The following is a 12,102-nucleotide window of genomic DNA, read 5'->3' as shown; positions in this document are numbered from 1 at the left end:
GGGGAATGTGTAGGTGAGTGCTTATTTATGCTGTTTTAAAAGGTTTCTATTTGATTTAAGGGCATACATTTGATTTTTTGTTGCTATGTGGACAAGTTAGTTTTACTCTGAATCATGACTGTCTCTGCTGTTGTTTACTAGACTGTGCATATTGTAGAACAAAGGTTAACACAATTTAAACTATTTCTCCAACATTTTATGCAGTTTAGTCCTATTTGCTATATGGAGAGCATAGTTCTCAACTTCCAAGCACAAAAGGCCTGGACAAAGCCAAAAATAATGAGGGGAACAAAGCCCCAAAAATAAGGGCACATTTTAAATATTGCTCCTATAACCATAGAAAGCAGGGAAGGTGTACTTGAGGAACTAGGTCCAATATTTTGCAGTTACCATGCATTTAGATATGAAATCTGGAACTCAAATGCCTGTCATTATTTATTGAATTCAGTCCTCTGTGATTCATCTCAAAATCCAGAAAATTCCAAATTTTATGAGGAATAGACCAAAAATATGAGGTAAAAATCTGGACAGTCTGCGAAAATCTGGGACAGTTGAGAGGTATGGTGGGGAAACAATTTATTTTTATGCTATTTTTTAATCTGAGTAGTAATTCAGTTTATTACATCCAGTTGTATTCCTTTTTCATACAAATATCTTCACTGGTATATCTATTAATAAACATAAATACAATACTACACCATACCAAATGTCTAAGCAGTGCTTATTGAAACAATTCTGATAATCATACATGTATTCCATATGAATCTTGTAACCAATATTAGATTGTAAACATAGAGTAGCATTTGTATTAACAGTAAAACATCTGCATACTCCTACATCTTCCTCTTCCAAACTTTAATTTAATATTCCTAGAAAATCAGTAGAGCATTGAGGTAAGAAAAACAGATTGTATGCCATCCACATACAGTACTAATGATCTGCTACTCTTCCACTGGTTCAAATTGTTGAGCAAATTAAAAAAATAATTTTGCCAAGCACCAGGAATATTCTTCCAGTATTTAAAGATTGTAGGCAATAACATTGAGATAATCATTCTAATCCTCCCCATTACAGTGTAGTTTAATCTGTTGGTATTGTCTTCCAAAACCCCCAACAACCAAAAGTGGATGTCTCCCTCCAAGAATAGCATTAGTTTTGTAGTCCACCTTATTTTATCAATTACTCCTCTCCATGGTGGTTGTACAATTCCACATTCCCAGATCATATGTCTATAATTAGTTGGTGCTCTACTGTATCACTAACAGTGTTGGGAACTATCCCCCAATCTCTTTTTATACCATACTGGTATGAAAAGCCAGCAATGCATTAGTTTTAAATACATGATCTGAGTTAGTGGTGGTATATTGCTGTTTGCATACCATTGTAAGGACGGATTCCATTCTCTGTTCGATAATTGTAACCACAATTGTACGTTCCACCTACAGATATGCCTTGTACCAGTTCTCTTCCCATCACATCAATCTCTGTATAAAGGTATTTCAATCTCAGGATCTCTACCCTTTTATGTTTTGTTAACTTCCCAACAAACATGTAGCCCAAAAATCATTTACTACTGGATGCAATCTCATCAATATGGAAGAGATTTCTAGGTATTATCACAATGTAACATTCTGTTTTTTTGAGGGACCTTTCCTGTAGGTTTTGTAATGGGTACATGGAGTGTAGTTTATAATTCCATATGTCTGAAATAAATATTAACCTTTTATTTTTCCATTTCTCTCACATGAGTATTTTTTTTTAATCTGTAGTTTTCTGTTAGCCCAAATCCTAGATCCCATCCATTAGGACTTCTCCTTAAGTGTACCCTGTTGTTTTATTATATTTTCCCCAAATCATGCTTTAAGTCCTCCCAGATCCCATACTCTGTTTGATGTGGGATAATGTGTTTATGTCATAGTGGGGTCTATATTATATCATCGTACTTACTATTTATCGAATATCTCTTTGTCAAAGTTACTTTGTTGAAACCCCTATTTGTCGAACAAGCATTTTAGTGAATATTTTCCTAGTGAAAAACATAGTGAGCCATGATTGGGAATTTGCTGTTTTCCCCACTGTAGTGTGATGTCGGAGTTGGTATATTTAGGGGAGTGTAGGGTCAAAGTCCCCCACCTGAGTGGCTTTTAAATTCTGTGCTTTTTTGTGACGATCTGTAGTTGGACTACTGGTTCTTTTCCTTGGGAAAATATTCGCTAAAATGACCATTCAACAAAAAGGGGTTTTGACAAAGTGAGTTTGATGAAGATGTATTCAATAAATAGTTAAGTTTGATGATGTGATATAGACCTGTCATAATGTATGTTATCAAATCAATCTCTGCCCCAAACCAGATTGGTTTATCTTGCTTTTTGCCCCTGATGTATTGTCTATCAGTAGAAACTATATCATATGCCCACATTTTGGGAAATTCTAGGCCTCCTTGTCTTATTGATTTTTATATCTTATTTGAGCTATTCTAGACCTCTTTCCCACCTTAAGTATGCAAAGAGTTTCTTTTGTGTATAATGTATATAACTAAGTTTAGTCATATGAGGTAGCTGTCTTAAAATGAACAATATTTTTTGGTAATAAAATCATTTTCGCCACTTGAATCTTTGTTAGAAATGAGAGAAAATCATGTCTCCAACTTCCTATGCAATCATTCAGATGTTTAATTAATGATCTGTAATTATGTTCTGTTATTTTTCCTAGGGAGAATGTAATCTGAATTTTCAGATATATCCATTCTGATGAAATCTGCATGGTGCATTCTCACCACTCCTTCAGTTATTTGATGGGAGAATAAGAAATTGGAACATTTGGACATGTTAATATGCAGGCCTGGCCATGTAGAGAACCTATGTACACATTTTAAGATTTCCCTTAGTGACTCTTTTGGATTGTTTAGCCATAGGATGCATTCATCTGCTAACCATGATGTAAGTACCCCATCACCATGAACCATTTTTAACTCACAGTTACCACAATCCTTATGTAATGAAGAGTCTAATGCATTCATAATTAGGATAAATAGAGATAGGAGGCATCCTTCCCTGGTTCCTTTATAAACTGAAACTAGTGGAATAGCACCCCATTAACTAGTACTCTGGCTGTTGGATCCACATATAATAGTTTGCATCTCCATATAAATGATTCCAGAAACCCATATGCTGCCATGAATTTAGTTTGCATCTCCATATAAATGATTCCAGAAACCCATATGCTGCCATGAATTTCCACAGAAGAACTCTGTTAACTGAGTCAAAGGCCTTATGAAAGTCATCTAGGAAGGGCTTTGCTTTTGAGCTTACTGAGTATGGTTTGGTGTGTAAGTTTAGCCAAAGTCTTATCAAGTCCAAATTACCCTGCCTAGCTTTAATGAAACCTTGGTGGTTAAATGGGATTAGTCATTAATTCTTCCATACTATTAGTGAAAATTTTAGCAGAGCTTCTAATTTCTACATTTATAAGTGAAACTGGTCTGAAGTTGGTGGGAATTGTATGGTATTTGTGTAGTTTTGGAAATAATAATATGCTAGCTTTCAGGACTCCTTTATCAAATGTCCCTTGTCTTTCTGCTTAAACAAACATTTATGTTATTGGAGAATTAATCAGTTTATGAAATTTGTGGAAGAAAGATGAAATCAGTCCATCAAGATCTGGGGCTTTTCCTGGCAATAACAGTTGGATAGCTTTATCCACTTTTGTTAACATAAGTGGAGCCACTAATTTATTGGCAATTATTTTGGTATTAGCAGTACTTTAAACCATTTGATGTATTGCCTTCATCCATCCCTGTGAGTTCTGATATCTTCTCTGTCCAGTTTAAATAGTTCCTGAAGGAGCATTTTATTAATTTTGTTTGGGTTTGTAACCTTCTCCCCTCTCTCCCAAAGTTAGCTGTATACTTGCCATTTCTTTAGCTCTTTCCTGACATTTTCTTGCTAATAATTGTTGTGATTTGCTACCTTGTGCCCAGTGAAATAGATTACATATTTTTTATTTACTATGAATAACATTAAATCGTAACACTTTGCAGTGGTTTTCTAATTATTCATATTTTGCAGTGCTATTTTATCTAGGCATTTACATTTCCTATATTTTATCTCTAACTGCTTAATTTCTTCTTCCAACTCATTTACTACTAGTTGGTGTCACAATGTGCTAGCTTTGCTCAGTATTAAACACCAATCCTCGCAATTTTGTTTGAATCCCCCCCATTTCCTCACTCCGTCCACAAATACTGCTTGCTTACTCATTCAAAATTGTTCAATTTAGTCTTTGAACAGATCAGTTTTTCCCTGTCCTTTAACCATAGTGGATCTTGCTTCCATGCAAATGTTTTTTTTTTTTTTTATGATCTTGGATGAGCTTTATTGACATAATTGGGCTATGATCAGATAATAATGATTGTGAGATATTTATTTCTTCAATATTTGTAATGTGCTCACATGGTACCCAAAATCTATTTAACCTGCTGGCAATGCCACTTTGTATACCAAAATATGTATATTCTTTACTATCTAGGTTATGATTCCTCCACTCATCTTCAACCCCCCCACCCCCATCCTATACCTACCTGTTTCAATAACATAGTTGTCTGAAAATAAAACAGTTTTGGCAGTGGTAAAATAACTTCGAAAATAAAAACCACTGAAAAAAGTGTAGTCAGGAGACCAAGAACAGAATTAGCTTTCATAGTTTAATATACCACTTTCATGCAACAAGACTTCATCAGAAACTATTCAACCAAAAATTTCAAGCACTTTTTATATAAAAACCTACCAATGAAAAACTCTAATTCATTCTTCAATTAAAATTCTTTAGTTAACACTTTAAATGCTAAACCAGTTAGAAAAACTTTTAAAAACTTCATACATAGTAATATATATGTACACAATACAAATACAAAAGTACAAACCATTAGCCTTCTGTTTTTAGGAAACACTCATACCTCTCAACTGTCCAGATTTATGCCTCATATTTTTTATCTGTTCCTCAAAAAATGTGTGGTTTTCTGTAAAATCACTGGGATGATCTGAGGATTGAAGTCACCAAATAATTACATACATTTGAGTTACAGATTTCAAATCCTTCAGAAAATGTATGTAAACACAAACCCTGCTATTCTAACAACTTCCTGAGTTTATAACAGCTATATTTAAAATCTGTCCTTATTTTGGGGCCTTTGTCCCCCCATTTTGTCAGGATTTGTCCAGATTTCTTGAAATAAGAAGTTGAGAGGTTATGGCAGCACTTAATATTAACACATTTATTTGGCTGGTGGGACAAGTTATAACACAGAGAATAAGAACTTTTTATGTTTCTTACAAATGATGGAATGCTTATACAATGTAGTTTTCTTATCTTCAGTTTTGTTGGAATATTGACTTGCAAGTAAATATCCTTGGGACAGTAATAATTTTATTTATATGATCTAACAGAATATATGGTCCTTCTAAAATAAACCTGCCTGCATTATAAAAAAACACATTATAAGTACCCTTACATTTTGTTGTCTCTGGTAAAGAGACTTTTGTGCTGTCCTTCTGTAATGAAACTTTTAAGCTGTTAGTTTTCTTATGAACAAACGTGGGAGTATTATCTAGAACCCTAATGAGGTCTGGGTTGCCCTCTAAAATTCTCCAGTTGGTTTTGATAACTTCTCGAATGGCACCTGCATCTACAGGCATGTCTAAAAAACTGAGATTAGTTCTGTCAATGTGACCTTCCTTTTCTTTGTGGATAGCTGATTTAGAATAGGTTGGAAAACAACCCACCTTTTTTCTATAATTTCATTAGCATAACAAATGTTCCCTTTTAAGAAATAATGAAGTAATAGACTTAATCTCATGTTTAAAACTCAGTTCATCAGTAATCATCCTGGAGGCCCTAATATACTGGCCTCTTGGGATGTTTTTCTTCATAAAGTAGGGTAGTTACTATTAAAATAAAGGTAGCCATTAGAAAATGTTTCTTTCCTGTATATACAGCTTTCAAACTTCTTGTCACTGATGATCCATTCTAAGGTTGCATCTAAAAAGAATCACAAGAAAACTAGCAGCTTAAAAATCTTGATACAGAAGAACAGCACAAAAGTGTCTATCAGAGACAGCAAAAAGCAAGGGTACTTACAAATGTGATTTTTATAATGCATGCAGATTTATTTCAGAAGGACCATATATTTTGTTAGATCATATAAATGAAACTATTACTGTCCCAATGAGGTTTACTTGCATATCAGTGGGAGGTAGTTTATATCAGCATGTGCTCAGGGTGCAATGCCTTCTATGTTGGCATGACAACTAGAAGCCGCGAGAAGAGAATTAATAAACATCGGTATTCCATCAAAACTAAAGATAAGAAAAATGCATTGTATAAGCATTCCATCATTTGTAAGAAATATAAAAAGTTCATCTGAAGTTATAAATCTTTATTCTTTATAGTTAGGACCTCGGGTTTATCCTCAGAACCGATACAGCTGTTTCCCAGCTCGCACAAGCCAAAAACTCTCAGCTAAGAACCTACCCACAATGCCCCTCTCCTAGATACTCCAGATCTCATTTGCCGCATTCCTAGTCAGACGTGTTAGCCATCTCTCTCAAGCTAAGTAGTAATTTGTTGTTTTTTTATGACAGTTTTTCTTCTAAATTTCAAAATTTTTAGTCAAGTTAGTCTTTTATCACTGTCGCCTATAACCTAGGCCTATTTCCTACCCTTTTTCTTGGTAATTTATTTTTTTACCTCTTTTGACTGTCCCTCTTTCCTGTCTTTGACAGGCCCCTTTTATTAGTGGTATTCCTTAACATAACTCCACTTCTATTTCTTACTTAATTTTTTTTCTCTCTCTCTTTCGGCTTTTCCCTGTTAGGGGTCGCTACAGTGGATCACCTTCTCCGCTCATGATTGGCAGTGGAGTTTTATGGTGTCGAATTGCCAGCCTGGCATGGCACCCAACCTTCCACGGAAGGCACACACATGCACACACTCATGCCTAGGGCCAATTTTAGCATGTTCAACCCACTTGCAGCATGTCTTTGAGGATGTGGGAGGAAACCAGAGCACCCGGAGGAAACCCACACAACCACCGGTAGGACATGCAGACTCTGCACAGAAGACACCCCAGCCAAAGATTAAACCGGAGAGCCTCTTGCTGTGAGGCAACAACGCTAAACTCTGCACCACTGCAGCTGTTCTCTTAATTTTTTTTTTCTACAGGATAGTATTGTTTCATTTACCATGTCAGACAAAGTTAAGTTGGGTTTTAAACAGTGTGACAAGTGTGGACGTAAGATGCCTAACTCAGATACACATGTTCATTGTGTCTACTGTTTGGGCATAGATCATTTGAAAGCTGATTTTGACATTTGTGCTAGTTTTTCTAATCGACACTAGCAGAACATAAGAATAAACTTATGTTAAAAGGTTTACTCAAGATACCCTTCTCGGAGGCTCTATCTGGATCTGAGGCCTCACTCTCTCCTCAGACCAAAAAATATAAGGAAAAATGGACTCACTCAGTTCCTGCATCTTCGTCAGTTACAGAACCGAGTTGGCTCAGTGCTTCACCGGCATCCTCAGCACAGACCTCTTCGGCACCAGGTTCTGTGTCCTCTCCATCGGTGCCGACCATGGTATTCACTCCTATCTCGGTTCCATACACAGCACCACTGACTTTGGTGCTGTCTTTGACTCCTACATCGGCTCCAATGACTGTTCATGCCTCTGCTCCATCCCTGTCCATGGTGCTGACAGTCTCCTCGGCTACATGGGCTCCGATGACTGTACATACCTCGGCACCATCCCTGTCCATGGTGCTGACAGTTTCCTCAGCTCCATGGGCTCCATTGACTGTACATGCCTTGGCACCATCCATGTTCACAGTGCCGACAGCTTCTTCGGCTCCATGGGCTTTGATGACTGTACATGCCTTGGCACCATCCCTGGCCATGGTGCTGACAGTTTCTTTGGCTCCATTGGATCCAAAATCTCATTACTTGCCAAGGATAAGATATTCTTCTATTTATGATCCTTTCTTGGGGCAGAGGTTTAGTCCCTTTCTAGAAAGACCTGATTCCCCTTCTGCAGCCTCTTTTAGATCCACTAGGAATTTTTCTGAGCTAGACCTAGTGCGGGTTTTGGACCAGCTTATGGTAGCTAGGGGATTGCCCATTCCAGCTAGACCTTCCATTCCCCCCTGGCTCAGAATCTTCTATTTCATCTTCCCCTACTTATCCTCCCCCAGCACCCGCTTTGTTACATACTGTCTTGGATCTGACTGCAATGCCTCCCCTGTCGGCACCCAGCACCCTCGCAGCATTGGCTACGAAAGAGCTGATGCTTTCTTGGAGCGGTGCTTGGACTGTCCATACCTTGGTACCTTAACCGACACCTATTTTCTTGTTGGCACCATCTATGTCCACGGTTCCGACAGTTCCCGGTTCTCTTGTCACCCCTCAACTGGAACTGGGCTCAGATGCACCTGCTGTACAGGTGATGGATAGGGCCCTTCACTCCGAAGACTCACAACCAGCCACTAGGACACCAGTATCAGAACCCCCTGTGAAGGGAACCCCTTCTTTGGAGTCCTGTTCAGGAGATCCCAATGGAGAGCCACCCCAGAAGAAACGGTGCAAGAGGAAGCACCTTGACTCCCCGGAGGAATCTGTCACAGAAGATACTGATTGTGATGAAGGGGAAGGGTACCCTCATTCTCCCCCAGATGAAGTTTCATTTGGAGACATTCTCAAAATCCTCAAACAGCGGGGGGAATGGAAGTCCTTTAACCCTTCTTCTGAGGAATCTGTGTTTCTGCAGGCCTTCTGTGCTCAGCCATCTACTTCCTGGGTGACCCCACCAGCAGATGATCTTGTTAAACTAATTGTGCAGCATGCCTGGAAGGCCCCGGACAATGTAGAACCTGTCCCCTGGAGGCTGGACAAAATTTTATCTACACCCGAAGACCAGCCCCAATGGTCCAAGCAGCTGACAGTTGATTCTATGGTCATGGTGGCGGCAGCCAAGGGAGAACTGGCAGAAGATAGTTCCACTGTTTATCCTCTAAATAGGGAATCCCGGACCCTGGACAGACTAGGGAAGCGGACTTATGCTTCAGTGACCTTTGCCATTTGGTCACTGAATTATCTGGTGCACTTTACTTGCCTCCAAAGAGACCTAATTTCTGAAATGGCTTCCTCTTTGGTGGGGGTACTGCCTGATAAGGTGTCTGACACTGTCACCTCGCAGCTAGCTACCCTTGAATCCATCTCAAACTCCTCAATGTGTTTGATATCTCACACTGCCGAGGGGGCAGCTCGAGCTGCTGCATCTGGTGTTGTCATGAGACGTAATGCTTGGATGCAGTTGTGTGATTTTGCAGACCCTTTCAAATCTTTCTTTGTTAACACACCTGTCAATGAATCTGCACTTTTTGGACGCAAGGTACGTGACACACATGCATTTAGTGAGAAAGATGGAAAGACCTTTTCTGCTGTGGGCATACACTTTTCCAACCCCCAGAGACCCTTCTCCAGGAACCAGAAGGGGGGGGAAGATATAGTTCAAGAAATCCCAAGGATGCTTTTGTGACACTCGTGGTCAGCAATCCCCCCTGGTGCAGAGGGGGCTACTCATATGGAAGATGCCCCTTTAGGGGTAGAAGGGGTCTGTGTAACCAGGGAGCCAGAGATTCTTTCTCTGGCAGACCCTACCAGTGCTCCTAAGCAGCTGTCCAATTGCTTTCCTCTGGAAGCAGTCAGGGGTCGTTTCTCTCTGCATCTACCAGCCTGGCATCTTATTACTACTGATGTTTGGGTGCAGAGAATAATATCCAGAGGCTACCAAATACATTTTGATGTAACTCCCAGACCCATCAAGCAAATCACCGATGTACCACCCAATCAGAGGGGATTAGCAGCCTTAGAAATAGAAAAACTGCTAAGAAAAAGAGTCATCCAACCAGTCCCACCAGAACAGACAGGATCTGGGTTTTACTCGAGGTTCATTTTAGTGCCATAAAAGACAGGGGACTGGAGACCAAACCTGGATCTCAGCCTACTCAACAAATTTATCAAACCTCAAAAATTCCAGATGGTCACTGTATAGTCCATTCTTCCCTTCCTAGGGAGGGGCAATTGGATGTGTTCTATAGACCTACAGGATGGTACTACCACATAAAGATGGATCACTGCTCCTGGAGGTTTCTACGCTACTGTCTGATAGCCAATCACTACCAGTTCAGGGCACTGCCATTCGGTCTCTCAACAGCCCCCCTGAGTGTTCACCAAGTGTGTGGCAGTTGTGGTAGCTCATCTTCGACTACAAGGATTCCAGGTGTTTCCCTATCTAGACTACTGGCTCCTTACCATTCTGACTAGGAATCTCCTAGTCCGCAGCCTCTCTTACACTCAAGATCTCCCTCCCCGCTTGGGGATTACAATCAACAAAGACAAATTTCAGATGTCTCCAATAAAGACACTGGAATTTATTGGAGTGGTCTTCAATACAACATCTTGTCAAGCTTCTTTTTCCCCTCACAGGCTTTTGAAAATAAGACACCAAATTCAAGACCTTCTTCCTCACGTTTGTACCAGCACGTCTTGTACTGCAAATCTTGGGCTCCATGGCAGCTGCTATTACTTTAGTACCACTGGCGACTCTGCACATGAGAATCCTTCAGTGGCTCCTCTCTGCACAATGGTCATTGTTAACCCACCCACTCAACCACATGATATGCCTTACAAACCATTGCAAGGAGGAAATTCTATGGTGGATGGAGCCACAAAAGAATCTTCGGTGTCGACCGTTCTGTCTTCCCCAACCCATATCCACTTCTCTATTGGGGGGGGTACATTTCCAGGTAAAGACTGTCCAAGGCACCTGGACCCCCCTCAAGGCCAACTTGCACATAAATGTCCTGAAACTGAGGGTAGTTCTCTTAGCATTGCAAGCGTTCCATGCATCCCTGCCTTTGGGGACCATTGCCATTCAGTCAGACAACATGTCAGTCGTCTGGTATATCAACAAGAAAGGAGGAACAGATCTTACCTCCTGTGTCGGGAAGCCATGAGGATTTGGCACTGGGTGATAGCTTCCAATCATTTTCTTATAGCAACGCACATTCCTGGGAGTTCCAACCTTATTGCAGACAGTCTGAGCAGGAACATCCTGATGCCTCACGAATGGTCCCTCAATCCTGTAATAGCAGCTCGGATCTTCCAACACTGGGGCAAGCCTTGCTGCAACCTGTTTGCTTTCCCCTGAATTACAAATGCAGGGGCGATTTTGCCTTGATTCCCCCTCAGGGGGAACCACCGAGAGATGCTCTAATGCAGGATTGGCCCCTGGGTCTAATGTATGCCTTTCCCCATTTCCCCTCATCCCAAAATTTTTCCAGAAAGCTCAGAGGTTGAAAAGCAAAGTGATCCTCATTGCTCCCTATTGGCCATGTCAGGTCTGGTTCCCTTTTCTGTGGCCTCATCTGATTCACAGCCTGTGGATCCTGCATCATTCCAAGGACCTGTTATCCCATCCTCAGGAAATGATTCATTCGAACCTGCACAGTCTCAAGCTCACAGCTGGTTCCTCCACTTCCAATGATTGCCAGACTGCCTGACATCCCATCTCCTGTTCGTGAAATTCTTCTGGCCTCACACAAACATTCCACTAGAAAGGTTTATTCTAGTAAATGGACTAGGTTCTCTATTTGGGCCAAAGACCAAAACTTGGACCCTTTGTCTATGCCTATTCAAAAGATTCTGCAATACCTGACTACTCTCCTGCATGCAGGAGCCTCAGCTTCAATGATCACTGTACATTTAGCAGCTGTCTCCAATTTTCATAATAGTCTTGAAAATTCTTCAATTATATCACACCGCCTATGCAAGACTTTTTTGAAGGGAGTATTACGAGTTAAACCTCTGGTCAAGCCTCCCTTAGATCCCTGGGACTTGACTCTGGTGCTTCAATCTCTCACAGGCTCAGATCCCTAGGACTTGACTGGTGCTTCAATCTCTTACAGGCTCTCCCTTTGAGCCCTTTGATTCATGTAATTTGAAATTTTTGTCTTGGAAAACCATACTTCTAGTAGCACTCACCTCAGTG

Source organism: Protopterus annectens, chromosome 13.part0 (genome assembly GCF_019279795.1).
Source record: "Protopterus annectens isolate FY-2018-M chromosome 13.part0, PAN1.0, whole genome shotgun sequence".
Lineage (NCBI taxonomy): Eukaryota > Metazoa > Chordata > Ceratodontiformes > Protopteridae > Protopterus > Protopterus annectens.
This window is presented reverse-complemented; position numbering follows the sequence as displayed.